Source organism: Myotis daubentonii, chromosome 10, assembly GCF_963259705.1.
Source record: "Myotis daubentonii chromosome 10, mMyoDau2.1, whole genome shotgun sequence".
Lineage (NCBI taxonomy): Eukaryota > Metazoa > Chordata > Mammalia > Chiroptera > Vespertilionidae > Myotis > Myotis daubentonii.
In genome coordinates, this window is record NC_081849.1 from 10034802 (window position 1) to 10054031 (window position 19230).

Here is a 19230-nt window from a genome sequence, read left to right on the forward strand (position 1 = left end):
ATTCTCTTTTGTTCATTGTGTTGCATTCTGGGTGTGTGTTTTTCTGATTTGTTTTATTCTTTAATTTTTTTGTTTAAGTATCTTTACCTAAAGGTTTAAAAAACTTATCAGTGAATGATGTCAAGTACGGCAATAGGAATATTGACCGCTGTGTCTTTTCTTGCGCTTCCCATTTCATTCCTCAGTGTGCTCTCTCTTACTATTAAACTTAGTCTCACTGTTTTTAAAAATCAACATAAATGGATGTAGAATGTGCATTTGGTTTTGAAATATTGAAATTATTAGGCAAGAAAAGCACTTGGAGTATTTTCTGTCACCTTATGCTGGCCTTTTACTCAGATGCTTTCAGTGTTATTTTATTAAGATTTGGTTGATATTGAGGCTTTGTATTTTATTAAGATTTGGAAATGTCCAAAAATAAAGTGATTAGCAAACTTGAAATATTTTCTGGGGGGAGTTTGATTTTTCTTGTGAACTTTTTGAGACCCAGCAAGTCACTCTTTAAAAATTTAAATTTGTTTCCCTGTCTGGTGTGGCTCAGTTGATTGAGCATTGTCCCATGCACCTAGAGGTCCCTGGTTTGATTCCCGGTTGTGGGCTTGATCCCCAGTAGGGGGTGTGCAGGAGGCAACTGATGGATGGTTCTTTCTCATTGATGTTTCTCTCTCCCTCTCCCTTCTTCTCTCTCTCTCTCAAAAAAAAAATTAATAAAAATGTATGTGTTTTATAAAAAAGGATTTTTATTTTTTAAAAATTAAATTTATTGGGTGAAAATGGTTAAGATTATATAGGTCTAAAATGTACAATTCTATGATACATGATCTGTATATTTCATTGTGTGCCCACTACCCAAAGTCAAATATTTTTCTGTCACCATATATATATATATATTTGACCCCCTTTATCTTTCACTACTCCTCCCACACCCCGTCCCTCTGGTAACCAACATAATGTTGTCTGTGTCTATGAATTCTTATTTGTTTATTTGTTGTTTTCTTTTTAATGTTGCGCTTCTTTAAATCTAATGGCAGTTTTCCTTGGTATCTCTGTCAAGTCAGAGAGCTTTAAGTCCATTGTTTGGTCCAAAGCAAGGACCACAGAGAAATGTGTGTTGCATTTCCAAGAGATGCAGATTTTATTTCCCATTATTACTTGATATATAATGTTTCTATAATATTAGTGTTTTAGTGTCATCATTGAACTATGGTATCAATCAAGCAATATGTCCTAGGAGGCCAAATATAATAATATAATTATAAAAAAAACAAAAATAATTTTGGGCAAGGAGTTTTTATCACTTATCTTCACAGATTTTACTTCTCAAAAGAAAGAAATCATGCTGCCCTGGCTTCTTCAGAATATTTTTTCTTGTCCCTCCCACTCCACTCCACCTCAGGTTCATTATCAAGGAGTGTAAGAAAGTCCTCATGATTGTCACTGTTCTGCCTACATTGTTCCTCCCTTTTCTAAAATTTCCGTATCTTCCCTGAAAGATTTTTATCAATGAGCTTGAATTATACAGTCAAATATTTCTCAGGTAGTTTACCTACTAATTTGCCTGTGTACTTTTTCCTGTTTTGTATCAACTTTATTATTTTGCCAAATATGCAAACAAATTGATTCCATATTTATTTAAGTTTTTAGAGCATGTTGGCATCTTTTTACTTCATTTTATTCTTTTATTTAAACTCAATTTTGTTCTGGCATAGCTTATGGTGTAAGTAAGGCTGATATTATTATCTTTTGTTTAGTATGTGGAGAGACTAAAAGACAGGGAATTTAAATGATTTTGGAAAAGTATAACTTGTTATGATTTTACAATTAATTCTAAACAATTATGTATTAATAGAACCCATTATGCTAATGCTTAATCTTTTTCTTCTAGGTTATGTACATAATTTATGTTTACTATAGACAATGGTTAGGTGATATAATCTATCTTTGTGAGGCCTTTTAATATTTAAATTTTCATTTTTGGAGTAATAGGACATTTGCTTTAATAATATCGTGGGGGGTGGGGGAGCGGGGAGGTGGGGGTTAGATTTATTAGCTGGAGTTACCTGACAATAAACATCATGGAACTTTGAAAAAAAATTTAAGAAAATAAATGATTTTTATAAAATAAAGACACTTTGTCCCAAAAGGGAACATAATTATGTTGGAAGTTAGTCCTCAAAACTGCTTCTAGAAATTGCTAATTAGACTTTTTCTAGTCAGATGCTTATAATAGCAGTTTTAAAGTATTTTTTAATGAAGACCAACCACATATAGGTGCAAATAATGTATATGCATAATGCCAATGATTCATCTTAATAGAAAAGTGCATTCTAAAAAAGTGCTTTGTTCTTGGATATATATATAGAATTATGAACCCTAGAGCTGGAGGTATTATGATAAGAAAAGAATAAAATTATGTTTAGAAGAAAGATTTGGGAGTCAGGTAGACAAGGGTTTGCATTCCTGCAGTCAGTTGTTAGTTTTTATTTAATAAACTTTGGTTAATTTCAAAAAAATGTACCTCAGTTTTCAAACAGTAGAATGAGGGACAGATGTAACTGTTTGGATTATTGTAAGAAGTTAGCACTTGATACATAGCTATTATCAACGAATATTAGTTTTCTTCTTCCCTGTCTATTCCTCTGTTTTCTTACCCCCAAAATCCCTAAAGGGAGTATTAGGTGGGATCTTCCTATTTTCCCACAATTTGTTTTGTATTATCCTCATTCTATCTCTCAGAGCAGGTACATAACCTGTCATAGGTTATACTTCTAAAATGTGAGCTAAAATGTTTCATAAAACACTACTGAGAATGTGTATATGGGTAAACAAGTAGTTGGGTGAGTGTGTGTGTGTGTTCTACTTCATAATATTTGCAATTTTTTGTTTCCACTGTAAGAGTATTAAATCAAATAAAATATTAATTTTAGTTATGTCAATGGAGTAGGAAAAGCTTTATTCACATACTTATAAAAATGTTATTTTTCATAACTAATTTATTAAAAATTAGGCATCATACATGATAAAACATTAGCTCTAATTCTTAAGTCTCTGTAAAGTAAATGAACTATATAGAAAGCTGTTTGGCTGAGGGTGCTGGGTCAGCGATTCACATACATGGTGTGCTGACATTCTTGGGAAAAAGCAGAGTAAGCAAGACTGCAAGGAGAGAGGTTCTGCTGTATAGCTGTTGAGAATGCCATCTTGAAAATCAGTTTGCCTCGGATTGAGTTACGGTTGCAAAACAAAACTACCATATGTGAAACTTTGCACAAATAATTTCCACTCTCTAACCCTTAATTTCTGAATCTAGAAAATAGATCTGATAGTATCCACTATACAGAGCTGATCTGAGAACTAAATGTGTGAATACACATACAGAGCATAGTAAGCATTTTAAAAAAGTATGCTGTTTCATTCCCTATTGTATTAGTTTCAAAGGTTGACTGTATTATACAGGCCACTGGGCAAATATCCTCTATAACATTCTACTTTGGTTCAATAAATGGAAAAATGAGTTAATTCTGTAAATGTGCTTGTTCTCTGTGTTTTGGTTAGGAGATGTATTAGTTTTCTACTGCCATGAAACATCTTTAAAAGCTTAAAACAAGATACGTTATTATCTCACAGTTTCCACGGGTCAGGAGAAAAGGCAGGGCTTAGCTCAGGGTCTCACAAGACTGCAATCAAAATATGGACTAGACCAGTGATGGCAAACCTATGACACGCGTGTCAGAGGTGACACGTGAACTCATTTTTTTTTGGTTGATTTTTCTTTGTTAAATGGCATTTAAATATATAAAATAAATATCAAAAATATAAATCTTTGTTTTGCTATGGTTGCAAAGATCAAAAAATTTCTATATGTGACACGGCACCAGAGTTAAGTTAGGGTTTTTCAAAATGCTGACACGCCGAGCTCAAAAGGTTCGCCATCACTGGACTAGACTGCATTTTTGTTCGGAGAGCAGGGTCCTCCTCCAGATTCACTGGGTTTGGGCAGAATTTAGTTCATTATAATTGTAGGATTGGAAACCTCAGTTCCTAGAGGCCCCATGTTTCCCATCCAAGTGGCCCTCTTCATATGCGGTTCATATAGCAACTTGCTTCTTTACCGCCAACCGAAGAGTCTCTATGTTATGCTTGTTATGCTAACAAGATAGAGCCATGTATGTATGTAATGCATGTAGGTATGTAGGTGTATTTGCATGTGCATGTATATAGAATGTGGATATGGGTATTAACATAATCATTGAAGTGACATCTCATAACATTTTTCATATTCTATTGGTTGGAAGCAAGCCATAGTCCTGCCCACAAAGAATGGGAGGGCGTGAGCATTGGGGCCACCCTAGAGTCTAGGGTGAATTTCTTGATTTAAAATTCATATAACATATTATTTTAGAATTTTAAATTATGTAATATTTGATTAAAAGGAATATTGCCACAGATTGTAAAATTTTATTCCCAGTTAGGCTTTTAGTATAACTCCCAATAAGCCATTTTTCTCTTCCTAATATATGTCCATTATTTAAAGCTGGCTTACCACCAGACTAAAGACAACCTAACCTGAGGTTTAATACTCTCCAAAACCAGACCAACCTAAATATCCAACTGCTTTTCCCCATTATTCTGATACTAGAAGCCCAGTGCATGAAAATTCATGCACTGGATATGGGGGGGGGGGTCCCTCAGCCCGGCCTGCCACCTCCCACAGTCCAGGAGCCTTCAGGGGCAGGAGGCGACCCAGCAATCAGGGGAAGGCAACGACCCATCACACTTCTGCTGCTGCCACTGCCAGCAGCGCAAGCCTCGGCCGGCCCTGGTTACCTGAGCCTTGGGCGGCCCTGGGAAGCTGGGAAGCTGACATCCAAGGCTTGCCTGTGCCTCGGGCCAGCCCTGGGTGGCTGGGGGGCTGAGGGGACTGGGGGACTCCAGAGGCAGGCGCGAGGAGTGGCTGGGCCCGGTTGGGGGTGGGCCCCGCCTTGCTGTGCACTTGCTGTCCCGGTGTGGCTGAGGGGACTGGGCACCGCCATCTTTGAGGGCATGGCAGTCAATTAGCATATTCCCTCCTATTGGCTATGGGCACCGCCATCTTTGAGGGCACGGCAGTCAATTAGCATATTCCCTCCTATTGGCTATGGGCACTGCCATCTTTGCAACAGTGTGAGGGTCAATTAGCATACTCCCTCTTTATTAGATAGGATGTACACCTTGAGCTATATGTCTACATCTTTGCCAATGCACATCCTATTGTTTCTCTTTTTCTATCTCTTTGAAGCACATTTACATTTTTAGCACTTCCATTCCATTTTTCCTGCTTTTTTCCTCCTTTTTACTTAGCCTGGGAATTTAATGCATAGACTCATATCTATATTATGTGTATTCTTTCAAATAATAATATCTTAAGAAATATTCACTAGATAAAAAATACCTTCTTGATTTAGAACAGTGGTCAGTTTGAGAGTCATACTCAGTTTAAGAATCATATTTCTAAAGATGTTCTTCATAAATTATACACTCTTATATTGACTCAGTAATCTGAAGTGCTCCTCAAATAACCCTTAATTACCTTTAAGAATTCATTACCATTTACACATTTAGAATTGATTGCACACGAGAAAAACATGACTAATTGGGGTCCAGAAGGTGGGTTGTGGCAGGCAGCCTTTAATGGTACTTAATGATCCTTGTCTCATTGTTTTTATACCATTGTTTTTCCTACAGAATGTGGAACAAGTGATGGTATGTTATAGAAGATATAAAAACATCTGTTCTTTCTCTCTTGTTTTCCTTCTTCCCCCTCCCACTCTCCCTCTCCTCTCTCTGTCTTATGACTTGTTATGGGGGAGGCTTGCTGCCATGTGGTGAGAACTAAGCCCTCTAACTGACAGGAAGATACTAGCAATAATCTGCAGCTTCTGTAGAAACCCTAAGCTTAAACCATCCAGCCGAACCACTCTCTGATTCTTGATCCTCAAAACTGTGTGAGATAATAAATATTTTTGTTCTAAACTGCTGAGTTTGCATGTAATTTATTATGTGGTGATAGATAATTAATACATTATATAATACTAGAGGCCCGGTGCACAAAATTCATGCATGGGTGGGGTCGCTAGGCCTGGTTGAGGGATCAGGGCAGATCAGGACCAGGCCAATCAGGGCCTCAAGGCCCAGGCGTAGTCGGGAGAGGAGGTGACTGTTGCCGGGCCAGGCGCGGAAGGAACAGATGCCAGATGCCAATGCTGCCCTCAGCGCCCTGCCACCCCGCGGTTCCCTGCCTCCCCCCCATCCTTCCCTCAGTGCCACAACACCACCAGGGGCCTGCTGGCCGGGGGAGGGACGGGAAGAGAGGCCAGGAGAGGTTTTGATCCCCAGTTTGGAATGTGCAGGAGGCCGCCAATCAATGATTCTCTATCATCACTGATGTTTCCATCTCTATTTCCCTCTCCAAAATCAACCAAATATATATTTTTAAAATGCAAAGGTTTTAGAAGAAGAAAGGTAGGGCAAGGGAGCTATTGACAGGGGGGCATTTGAGATCTTGCCCACATTTCAAATAGGATAACATAAGGTGGTCCTCAGGGGGTGACAGGTGAGCAGTGGCAGCGGGTGGAACAGGGCACTGCAGGCTGAGGACGAGGCTATAATGACTGGGCATGTCTGTGACAGTGACACCGAGCGTGTGTTAGGGCCATCACTGGGATCATTCATCCCCAAGAGGTTTTGATTCCAGGCGGGAGGAGAAACCCAGAGATCAGCGGGCCTTTCTTGGCCTAGAAGGTGAGGCAGACGGCAGGAGTGGGCTGCCCTGCTTCCCTACAAGTGTAAACACACAGTAAACATGGATGTCAGTCGGCAGCCAAGTCAATGCCCAGGCAGGCCTGGTGGCTGTGTCCTGCCACTCTCTGGCTGTGCTGTGGTGCTATTGGCCAGGGAGGCCTAAGCCATGCCCCCAAGCACACGTAGTATATGAAGGGGTGGGCAGGAACAGAAACTGGAAGTTAGAGCTGAGGCTGCCAGGCAGCGCTGCATCCACCATGGAGCTGAACAGGGAGCAGCTGTTGGTGCGACTGGCTTTGGAGTTGGAGGGGCTGCGCTTCCTGCACGTCACCAGTGAGTCCCCACGAGCCCGCGGTGTGCCAGCAGGGCCGGGAGGGGCTTGGGGAGGCCTTTCCCTCCTGGAGCCATTCTTCCCAGGGTGGTAGCATTGGGCTGCTTTTATTTCAGTTTATTTTTTATTGGAAAGCAAGCTGAGGGCTCGTGGTTCCTGGGATCCCTGGGCCATTGCATGGTCTCCAGGCCTCACTGAGCCCCCTCGCGCTCCTCCTGGGTTGAGCATCTGGCCCCTGGTGGTCAGTGCGCATCATAACGACTGGTTGACCGGTCGTTCTGGTCATTTTGGTCATTCCTCCATAATGGTCGCTGGGCTTTTATTATATAGGTCATACTCCTAAAGTTTATTTCCACAGATTTCATCACTGCCCTTGGCTTTTGTACTGAATATATGGTCTGTAAGTAAATGTAATGGGATAGGCATGTATATGTATAAGGTAGCAAGTTAAGTGAATAGGAAATGTGAAATGTTTAGATCTCACCTAAAATACTGATTTTATAGAGAGGCCACTTTTAACCTCTTGTCCATTGATCACATCAATACTGGAGAGCCGAGCTTACTTGAGCCTGGGCAGGTGTGGGTGCTGGCCTAGTACTGGTTCTTTTGTAGAAAAGCTGTTTGGAATAGTTAAAAACACTCTTACCTTTACTGAATCTGAGCTTGCAGGATATATTTTATTAACCTATCATGCTAGTTTCCTATTGTTTTTCTTTAAAGTCTTCACAGAGTTGTAAAGAATAGAGTTACAAGAAAGCATCTTGATATATGTACATATCCAGGGTGTCCCCAAAACATGTAGACACAATTTAACAGATGATTGCTCAACTGATGTTGTTTTCTTTTTGGCCAGACTAACCTTTGAACAAAGAAATTCATCCTAAAATGCTACCAGATGTTTGAAAATGCAGTTGAAGAACAAACACTGCCTTTCTAATTGTTCAAAATGTCCCCCCAAAATGTATACACAGCCTAACAGCTGATAACTCAATTTTAACTACTTTTCAGGTTTAACTGATTTGAAATAATGGGTGAAGCCAGACTAAGCTTTGAGCAAAGGAAATTTATCCACTAGACTTTTTTATGGAGATACATAAAAGATAAAGTTTATGGTACAAAACTGGCAACAGTCTATTAATTGAGGGCTTACAAATACCAAACAAAATGATTTTTGATGTTTGTTATTCCATTGCTTTGCATTATCAGCAGTGCCTGGACCAGAACAGTCATCAGTTTGGAAATAGGCATCGACAAAAACAAAACAAAACAACAACAACAAAAACAACAACAACCAACTATTCATTTGTGTAGATTCTTTTAAATGTTGAAAATGAACTGTATGTTAATGAGCACTGAGTTTGTAATCATTCCAAGTGTGTGTACATTTTTTGACACTCTATATGTGGGGTGTTGTGCTTTGAAATGTTGAATTCACTAGGAAAACAACACATTTGATCTCCAGAAAAGGAAGTTGAGAAGTATGTATCTGCAAATAATAGAGCAACACATTTTTGTTATGAATTCTCATTAAGCCATCATTCCATATTTCACTCCTATTTATTTACCATTATGATAGAACCTGGGCAAAAATATGGTTTTATATTTAAAAAGAAAAATATGGACCCTTATCCCTATTAAAAAAAAAAGAGAGTTTACATTTATAATTTAAAATTTTGGTTTAGAGTGACTCATTAGTAATATTTTTTATACAAGATAGCCAAATATGGGTTTTAACTGGCCTGCTTTTCAGTCCACTGAACATTAAATACCTTTATAATGCTTTTATTTGCTGGGAAGAGCACCATTATGATAATCTGCTTTTTACAGTCCATATCAAGTATGAACCAACATCACTCATTACAAAGTTTGTGCTCGAGGAAACATTTTCATGGCATCTAACAGTATTGCCCCACACTTCTTGGAATTAGTCTTTAATTATATCATTTTCCAAAATGAGTTATTGCTCAAACTTTCTGATTGTGTTGTGGTTAAAATCTCATCCAGCAGCTACATTTAAACTTCTGTACAAATTTGTAAGGAAAGGTTCACTGGAACTACTTTATATTAATGATTGTATGAAAACATTATAGAAGAAATACTATACAGCTTGAAAGTTTTCCCCCCATATGGAATACAAAGGGTGCATATGAAACCTTATTTTTAACTGTTGGCAATTCAAGTTTTTACTATTGACTGCTGCTGCTGGAGAACAGAGAACTATTATTGTAGGTGACATGTAAAGTAAAATTAGGTCTAAGGCTTTAGCTGTCAGCCTTATTAAGAAGCTCTTTTAGTGTTGAACCCAGCACCTGGTATTGTACAACCAATGCATTTGAGAGCTTGAATAGAGCTTTCTTTCTCTTTACTGTGGCTTTAGTAGGCCCTGATCACACTTTCCCTGTTGCTGTGCCTCATCCAACTTTCTAGCTCAAACTCACAGCACAGTAGGTCTAATATAGATTGACACCTTTGCCAGAAGATGGAAACTGTGCCTCAGAGTTGCTAATGCTCACTGAACCAATTAATTGAAAATAAAGTAAATAAAATAAATTTTCATATGAGACTTCTGTGAAATCAAATGGAATAATTTCGCAGGTTTAATCCCATGAGAAAGGCAAAGCAGTGAAACAGATGTAAACACTTGTTATATTTAGTATAACAAATATAAAAATGCTTTTGCTTTGCCTATACAATTAAATGTTAAACACAATTCTCAATTGCCATATTTTTGGTCTTAAATAATGGGTCCTCTGTAAGAAAGTAATATGAGTAAAAACTTTTGAGAATACAATAGTGTGATGATTTTTTTCTGTCTTCTGAATGAAATGGAAGAGTAGCCTCAGAGAATGTAATAAACAACACAAATGAGTGGTTTTGCCAAACTGCATTCTAGAATCATAAGCCTGGAAAAATAACAGTAATCCTGAGCCTAATAAAAGGTACTGGTAATCTTGAGTATTTTATTAATTAATTAAGAGTATATGTTCACATGAGAAACTATCCTGTGACATTTTTTTTCTTCAATACAATACTGTTAAGTTTATATGAAAAACTAGAGGCCCAGTGCATGAAATCTATGCATGGGTAGGGTCCCTAGTGGCTACTGGTTGCTGACCAGGGCCTCCCTTTACTGGCTGCCAGTCGAACTCCTGAGGGGGCACTTTGCATATTTGGCTTTTATATATATATATATATATATATATATATATATATATATATTATAAAATACATATTCTATACTAGTATATATTATAATCCAAAATAATTTGTAGAAGGAAAAATGTAAGTTAGAGTAACCTTATCATCTTGAAACCTATGAAATTATGACAACAGAATATGATAACATAATAACATATATTAACATATTTAATGTGTGGAAAGTCTGATGAAGATCTCTTATTTGATCATCCATGTAGGCCAAATTAAATCAGGTTAGAAGTAAATATTATAGAAGAAAAATCAACTAAGGTTTTTTGGTAAAAAAGTTTCTGAATTTGCTAATTAAAGACATTCTTTCTCTTCAACTGTATAAAGAATCATTTATATTAATATTTTCTTCTGCAGTTTTTCTTATGGTTTCTCCAAATTCAAGATACTGTTCATTTACACTCCTCTTAAATATGTAGTTTGATTCTAAAATTTGATAATACATTTTATTTCTTTCTCAGGTAATGATTAATGCTTACTTTTAGTTATTTAAATACATTTTAAATTTAATCCATTGAATCCATTTTTCTCTCATCTCTAGGTACCCAATTGTCCACTACTTCTAACAACTATGAACTATTTATGCCATAATGATTTCAACTAACTTTGTCATCAACTAGATGCAAGACATACATTACATTCTTATGTGAACAATGAGCCGTTTAAAAGAAATTTTTGACATACTTTTTTGCTCTTTTAAATAGTATTATCAATCAGGAACAGCTGAAATTATTAACCACAAATTTAACCCTTTCTCCCCGTTAGGGTTCAGTCAGGCTCAGGGGTCAGCATGTCTCTGACAGCATGAAGGCTGGAGAAGAATAAACATGCTTCATGATCTCTTGTGAGTGAACTGAAAGAGAAGGTATCACATTTCAGTTTTCCTCATATAATAAGGCTAAAAGTGTAATTAGTTACACAATATTTATTAAATAATAAATATGCACCCCACGATGTCCCAGTCAATGATGTCTGAAACATAGGATGGTGGTCACATAACATTCTAATGGAGCTGAAAAATTCCTATTGCCTAGTAAAGTCACAGCCATCATAATGTCATACAATAACACATTACTCATGTGTTTCTGGAAATGTTGGTATAAAAAAAAACTTGTGTTGCCAGTCGTATAAAAGTGTAGCACATTCAATTATGTACAGGACAAAATTGATAATGATAATAAATGACTATGTTACTGGTTCATGTACTTACTTTATTATACTTTTGTCATTGTTTTAGAGTGTTGTCTTTTTACTTATTAAAATATGTGTGCTATGAAATAGTATCCTGTGCTATGCTAGTAGCAGCCTCATAAGTCTCCTGTTTACCAAGTCGCTTAATTGCATCATTTTCTCTTGGCCTTGATTTAATCTCACATTATGGCCCCTAAGTATACAAAATCCACTGCTAATATTGCCAGTAAGATTCTGCATCAAGTGATTGATCTGAAAACAAAATCAAACGTTATTAAGGACTACAAAGATGGAAAATCAGTGATGGTTATTGCTCAATTTCACTGTAGCTAAGATCTTGAAGAATTGGAACAAAGTGACAGAGGCTGCTAAAGGATCTGCTTCATTGAAGGCAAGGAGACTTACAAAAACTTGAGAAGGCCCATATCAGACATAAAGTAACTTCTACCGACTTGGATTGAAGACAAGCTATCCCACAAAGCAGGAATTCTTCGGAAACTCTAGGTAAACTGACTGTGGAGGAAAACTACTTGGCAGGGCAAATATTCAATGTGGATGAAACCTCCCTATTTCGAAACAAATGTCTAGAAGGACTTTCATCCATAAGGGCACCAAATTAAATCCAGGTTTCAGGGCTTGTAAGGACAGGATAACAGCCTTGGGGACAATGTTACAGACTACAGTTGAAATGCAGTGTTCTAGTATAGTGAGAACCCCAGGGTCTTCGAGCACATCAGTAAGCACACACTGCCAGATATTACAGTAGCCATTAGTAGTCACAAGCGACTGAGCTCCTCTTCCAAGATGCCCCCCTGAATTGATATGTCAGTGAAATGAGAAGTACTGTTAGAGAATAACAAACCTTACAATATTTTGCTTAGGGTTGGTAATGCTACTGGACATCTCCTTTGTTTATACCAATATCAAAGGGATATTTCTCCCTCCAAAGACTCCTTCCTTTTTTTAATATATTTTATTAATTTTCTACAGCAAGGAAGGGAGAGGGATAGAGAGCTAGAAACACCGATGAGAGAGGAACATCGATCAGCCGCCTCCTGCACACCCCCCAGTGGGGATATGCCCACAACTAAGGCACATGCCCCTGACTGGAATCGAACCCCGGACCCTTCAGTCCGCAGGCCAATGCTCTATCCACTGAGCCAAACCGGTCAGGGCCAAAGACTCCTTCTTTGATCAAACCAATGGATCGCTAAGTTATAGCAGCTTTTAAGACCTACTGCCTGAGGAGGACTTTTTCCCACACTATTGCTGCAACTGAGGAAGACACTGACACAATTCTGGAAGGACGATTGTATAGGTGACTGCATCAAGAACATTGCTTGGGCTTGGGATGATGTCACAAAGGAGTGACACCTGAAGAAGACATCTTAAGGTTCGTTTATGACTTCAAAAGATGCGCCAAGGTTGAGGACTTGGTAAGACTCAGCAAGGCTGTGGTTGAGATGGCAGACAACTTTAACCTGGGTGTTGATGAGGATGGCATACAGGAGCTCCTGGAGTTGGTTCCTGAGGAATTGACTAATAAGGAGTTAGTTAGAACTGGAACAGGAAAGCATAGCTGAGGAAGAGGCAAGACGAAAGGCAAACTGCATGAAAATAAGAAGAACCTCCAAGAAATTTCACAATGAAGGGTTTAGCAGATGCTTTTGCAAACCTCAACAAGCTCCTTAAAAAGTTTGAAAACATGCACTCCAACACTAAAAGGTTTTCATTATCTGCTGACAAGCAAGTCTATGACTGAAAAAAAGAAACATATATCCTTTCCGATTGGTGTTTCTGGTTTAGCGGCACAATTTACAATAGCTAAGATTTGGAAATAACTTATGTGCCCATCAGCAGATGAGTAGATTAAAAAACTATGGTACATCTACACAATGGAATACTACACTGTGGTAAAAAAAAATAAACTTTTATCATTTGCAACAGCATAGATGGAACTGGAGAGCATTATGCTAAGTGAAATAAGCCAGTCAGAGAAAGATAATATCACATGGTCTCACTCATATGTGGGATATAATGATCAACATAATTTGATGAACAAAAATAGATCCAGAGACAAATTGCAGGGGAGGTGGGGGTGGGGGGGTTATAGAACAACCAAAGGACATGTATGCATGCATATTAGCATAACCAATGGACACAGACACTAGGGTGGTGGGAGCTTGCCTGGGGTGGGAATGGCTGGTGGGGGGGGGGGTCAATCGGGGAAAAAGGAGACATATGTAAAACTTTAGATGATGAATAAAAAATATATAAAAAAAATAAAAGAGAAAAAAGAAGCAAACCACCATGGACTTACAGTGTTAATAAATTGTACAGTGGTGTATACTAATGTTCTAGGCCAGTGGTTCTCAACCTTCCTAATGCAGCCACCCTTTAATACAGTTCCTCATGTTGTGGTGACCCCCAATTTCATTGTTACAAATTGAACATAATTAAAGCATAGTGATTAATCACAAAACAATATGTAATTATATATGTGTTTTCCGATGGTCTCAGGTGACCCCAAGGGGTCACAACCCACAGGTTGAGAACCACTGTTAGGCCTTCACATTCACTCACCACTCAACTGACTCACCTAGAGCAACTTCCAGTTCTGCAAGCTCCATACATGGTAAGCGCCCTACACAGGTGTGCAATTTTTATATTTAGATATTTTTAAATACATGAATACTTGCCATTGTGTTGCGATTGCCTATAGTATTCAGTACAGTAACCTGCTGGAATGTAGTTTCTTAGCTGTAGGCTACACCATATAGCCCAGGTGTATAACCCATCTAGGTTTGTGTAAGGGCAAGCTTTGATGTTTGCACAATGACAAAATTGCCTAGTGAAGCATTTCTCGTAACATATCCTTGTCATTAAGCAACACGTGACTGTAATTTTAGTGTTCTAATGTTCTTATATTTGTTTTTCTTCATTGTTATATTCTACACATTTCTTCCAAATATGTTAAAGCCCATTTCTCTATCCAGAACTACATCTTATTTACTCTGGACTCCAACCACTTATCCCATTTGAGATTTTGGTTTTCAGTGTGAATTTGCCTTCAGAAAATCGTGTTAAGAAATGTTTTCTTGAAATGTGGAGAATATCACATGGAGGGTCACAGAAGCCCTAGTCCCTTTAACAGTACATTCTAGATGTTCAACATGACATACTGCAAATTAGGGGAACTTGTAGTAGAAGAGGTGCATGTAGTGAGCCTGTTCCTGAACTCACCCGTTATTTCTTTTTTGTTCTTTTTTTAAATTTATATTTATTGTTGAAAGTATTTCAGATATCACCCTTCCGCCTCCCATCGACCCCTTCCACCCTATTCCCACCCAGTATTTATTCATAGTCTACCTTTTCTCTAGTCATCCATTGTTCCTGCTTTGCCTTTACACTTACTTCTACTTTTTAAAATATTTTATTGCCTATTTATATTACTAGTTTTGAGATAGTATGTGTTCTTTTAGCCTTAGTGTCTGGTCTCCCAGCCAGCACTGCGTCTTTGGTTCCACGTGGTGGTGGTGATAGTGATGATGATGATGATGATATCTGACATTTATTTAATACCTGGCACTCTTCTAAGTGATTCACCATTAACTCACTTAATACTCACAATCTATGAGTTAGATACTTGTGAGGTAGAGACCATTATTGTCCCCATTTTACAGATCAAGCAGGGCCCAGAACAGTTCAGTAATTTACCCAATGTTTGTCCTACAGCAAGCATGTCAAACTTGCGGCCTGAGGGCTGCATGTAGCCCACAACGAATATTTCTACAGCCCAGCCAATATAACGGTATGTAAGAAACGTTTTAATAAAAGTTTTGTGACTTAATTTTTACAATATCCTGTTATACATAATTTCTAATAACGAACTACAACGTTCACTAATGACTGATTACTATAATCATGTCGCATTCATTTCCCGTATGCGCCTTACGCACAGGCGCACCATTTCTCTCCACTAGTACCAGCAGCGAATATTTTAGCAGCTGATTGCCACGTCATTAGTCTTGGACTGACTTGTTTGGTGTGTGCAACAGGAAATATTTCGCTTTCAGAGAACAAGAAAAATAGGTTTATTTGTGTTATGCTTATTAATTTGTGCAGTTATTCAGTATCTGGTAAGACAACATTCAAGAAAAATATTACTTTTTATTAAAATGTTCTATTATTTTATGTTAACAGTTACAAATTTATTTCAGCCCTTTGTATTCAGCATGTCTCTATCGAAATAAACCTACGTTCCTATGAAATTTGAAGCTTTTTTTTTTTTTAGCGGCCCACATAAACTTAAACCTTGTTTATTTGGCCCATGTTAGCCCTTGAGTTTGACATGCTTGTTCTACAGCTTATGTGTGGCAGAACTCATAAGGCAGGCTAGGTCCAAAGCCCTCCACAGCCTCTCTTCTCATGTGATTCTATGTGACCCAAAATAGTATATTTTTAAGCATAAAGAGGTTTATGGTGCAGTTTGCCACTCATTAAATGTTTGGAAGCTAGCATAGTCTAAATGAGTTAACTTCTAAATTATAAAATGCATTTTAAAATAAATCACCTTTCTTTTTTCAAATGGCAAAACATGGATTAAGGTATGAAAATGTTGGTAAGTAAGAATACATTAAATCTGTTTAAGAAAGAAAGACAAATATCACATGATCTCACTCAAACTTGGAATCCAAAGAACAAAATAAATTGATTAACAAAATAGATCCAGGGATATAGAAGCATGGGACAGACTGAGGAATCTCAAAGGGAGTGGGGGGTAGGGGGGAGAGAGATTAACTGAAGAACTTATATGCATATATGTATAACCCATGGACACAGACAATAGTGTGGTGAAGGTGGGGTGGGCTAGAAGGGGTAAATGGGGAAAAATGGGACATCTTTGATACTTTCAACAATAAAGATAATAAATTTAAAACATAAATAAGTAAATTGGTAAGGGGCCCCGGCCTGCCAGACACCTGCGCTGTCCTTCGGCAGCCCACCCACCTCCGCCAGCACGTTGGGCGCCACAGCGGACACCTGCCTGCCATCCAGGTCTCCTGGGCCATGTGGCCAGACAACGGCAAGGTGGCCAGGATCGTCCACAGAGGAACCATCCTGAAGATGTTCGAGGAGGCCAGGCCCATCATCAGCACCTGGCACCCTAGGAGCCAGAACCAGGAGTGCTGCTGGCTGCCCTGGCCCAGGTCCCGCCCATGGGCTTCCTGTCGCTACTGTGCACTGGCGAGGTGGTGTTTGTCAGCTCGGAAATCACCCGCACCTCCAAGCACTCCTGGAAGCACAGGCCAACGTGATGTCCGGAAGCATCCTCACAGGTACTGAAAACCGACCTCCAAGGTCACCCTTGCTATGTGCCCCTGTTGCTGAGAAGTGTGCAAGAGTTGTGCACTCTCTCCGGGAGCGGGAGGAGGAGGGCCGCAAGCTGTAGGAGGCCCAGAAACGGAGCACATGGACACTCAGTGGAGCAGCCAGGACATCCAACCGGTCTGCTATAGCCAGTCTAGATTGGCCCACTTGGTGGGGCCTGCGGACTGTAGGCTGCACGGCTTTGTGCATGGAGGTGTCATCACGAAGCTCAGGGAAGATGTATCAGGAATCGTGGCTTCAATTCACTGCAGGACCAGCGTGGTCACGGTTTCTGTGGACGCCAGTAACTTTCACAAGATCAGGAAAGGGTATGTCATCACCATCTTTGGGCGCATGAACTTCAGGAGCAATAATAAGTCCATAAACCTATGTTCTTTCGGACACTGAGCCTGTGGTGGAGAAGCGCTACCGGCTAGCGAGTGCCTTCTTCACCAAGTGTCCCTAAGCTAGGAGGGCGAGTTGCTGCCTGTGCCCCAGCTTCTGCCCAGGGCTTATGCCTAGAAGGGCTTTGAGGAAGGCAAAGGGCGGTACCTGTCAATGAAGATGAACTGACTGGGCCAAGCTGAGTCTCAGCTCTAGACACTCCTCCTCCTCCTGCTGCTGGACCCAGAGCAGCCCAATGTCTAATCATTTAAGAAGTTACCCTCTTGGCCCACAACTCAATTCATGCTGAGAGGTGTGTGCATTATCTGCCTATCACTGTTAACATGCACTCTCCTGAAAACCTGTTCACCAAAGCTTTATGTATGTTATTCCACACAGTGTTGTCCTGGACACCTGGAGGCATTCCCTGGAGCCCTGGGGAATGTCCCACATACACTGTATGATATCTAAAGGCTCCGGTAGCACTAATAAAGCTGCTGCTTGGCTGGCGGGGGCGGGGAGTGGGGGAGGCAGAGGGGGAAGGATTGGTAATAATGATGTGTAATTAGTTTCTCAGTCAATTGAAAAGAATCGTTTCATAATTACTTTAAAAATTTATAAGCTGACCATGCATTCAGAAACTTTTTTATTTCCACTACAGCTTGAACAATTTTCTTATGTAATTATAAAAAAGATGCATTATAACTCAATTCTGAAATCTTAAAAATATACACCTTATACCTAGACCACATTATATACATCATCCAGGATACTTCATGATAAAAAAGGATTCTATCATCATTTACCATAGAAAACATTGGGCCAGTCTCGGCCTGTCACTGTACTTGAAGGAGACACTACTGGTTGTTACTCCAACATGTCCTCTCCGCTAACAGAACACTGATGTTGTTCAGAGATAACTTATTACTCCACATAACATATGCTTCATGGGAAACTGACCCTATCCTTAGCTCCCACTGGTGGATACTGACTAGTTTAGGCCAATTATGATAATTCCATTCCCTTGCCAGAACTTGTTTATTTATATTCTATTAAATTAATAAATATTAAATAATGTTAAATAAATTCATTAAACATATAAATAAATTTGGTATTTGATTAATTATTTATAATACCTGGAGCCCTTCTTACCACTTGAGCAAGTGAGATAGTAACTTTTTTTCTACTTAATCCTTTTTTATTTAAATTATTTTGTTACTTCGGGCTATAAATATGCTAATATGCTCATTTTAATCATTATTTGAGGATTTGGACCCTAACCAGACTTTCACTTTACAGTGATCTCTATTTGCATAATGCAGGATCCACTTAGGGGAGAGGACCAGGGAGCTTGAAGGGGAAGACAGGGATGGGAGTGTATCTTTCAAGAGTTCAGAAAGGTTATTAAAAGAATAGAAAAATGGTTTCTGGGTCCTTTGTCTTCTGAAAATAATTTACAAAAATTAAAGATTTACATAGTAGCTGGTTACATGCTTATGTTATGACAGAAAGATTCCTATGTTTCTGAGAAGTTTCCTTACGGAAAGTGTTCCTCCACTCTTTTCAGCACCTATCCCTACACACACACACACACACACACACACACACACACGTACACTCACAATTTACCCACACAGATAAAACCCACTTGTGGTGGGATTTTTCAGGGAATGGAAAAATAGATTTAAAACATCTGGTTCAACTTTTTGTAGTCCTATATCAGGCAATTAGATATATGGTTTCTTGTTTCCTCATATCACAGAGGAAGAATCAGCCTAAATAACCATGGGAAGAGAAACTGGTTAAATTATAGCTTATCTAGGCAATGCTAGTTAAGTCAGTAATGCAGGTTACAAAACTCTGTTTCAATGACATATATATATGCTTAAATTGTTAAGTTATTTATAAGAAAATTACTAGAAAAATTTTATATACACACCAAACTATTACCAGTATTTATTTCTAGG

General features: G+C 38.7%; 1 protein-coding gene and 1 pseudogene across 1 annotated transcript in view; both read left to right on the forward strand.

The window, feature by feature from the left end:
* FOXP2 (forkhead box P2) overlaps positions 1–19230 on the forward strand; it is a 704673-nt gene that overhangs the window by 243200 nt on the left and 442243 nt on the right. The window lies entirely within an intron of this gene.
* On the forward strand, positions 16580–17479 carry LOC132211317 (cytosolic acyl coenzyme A thioester hydrolase-like; annotated as a pseudogene).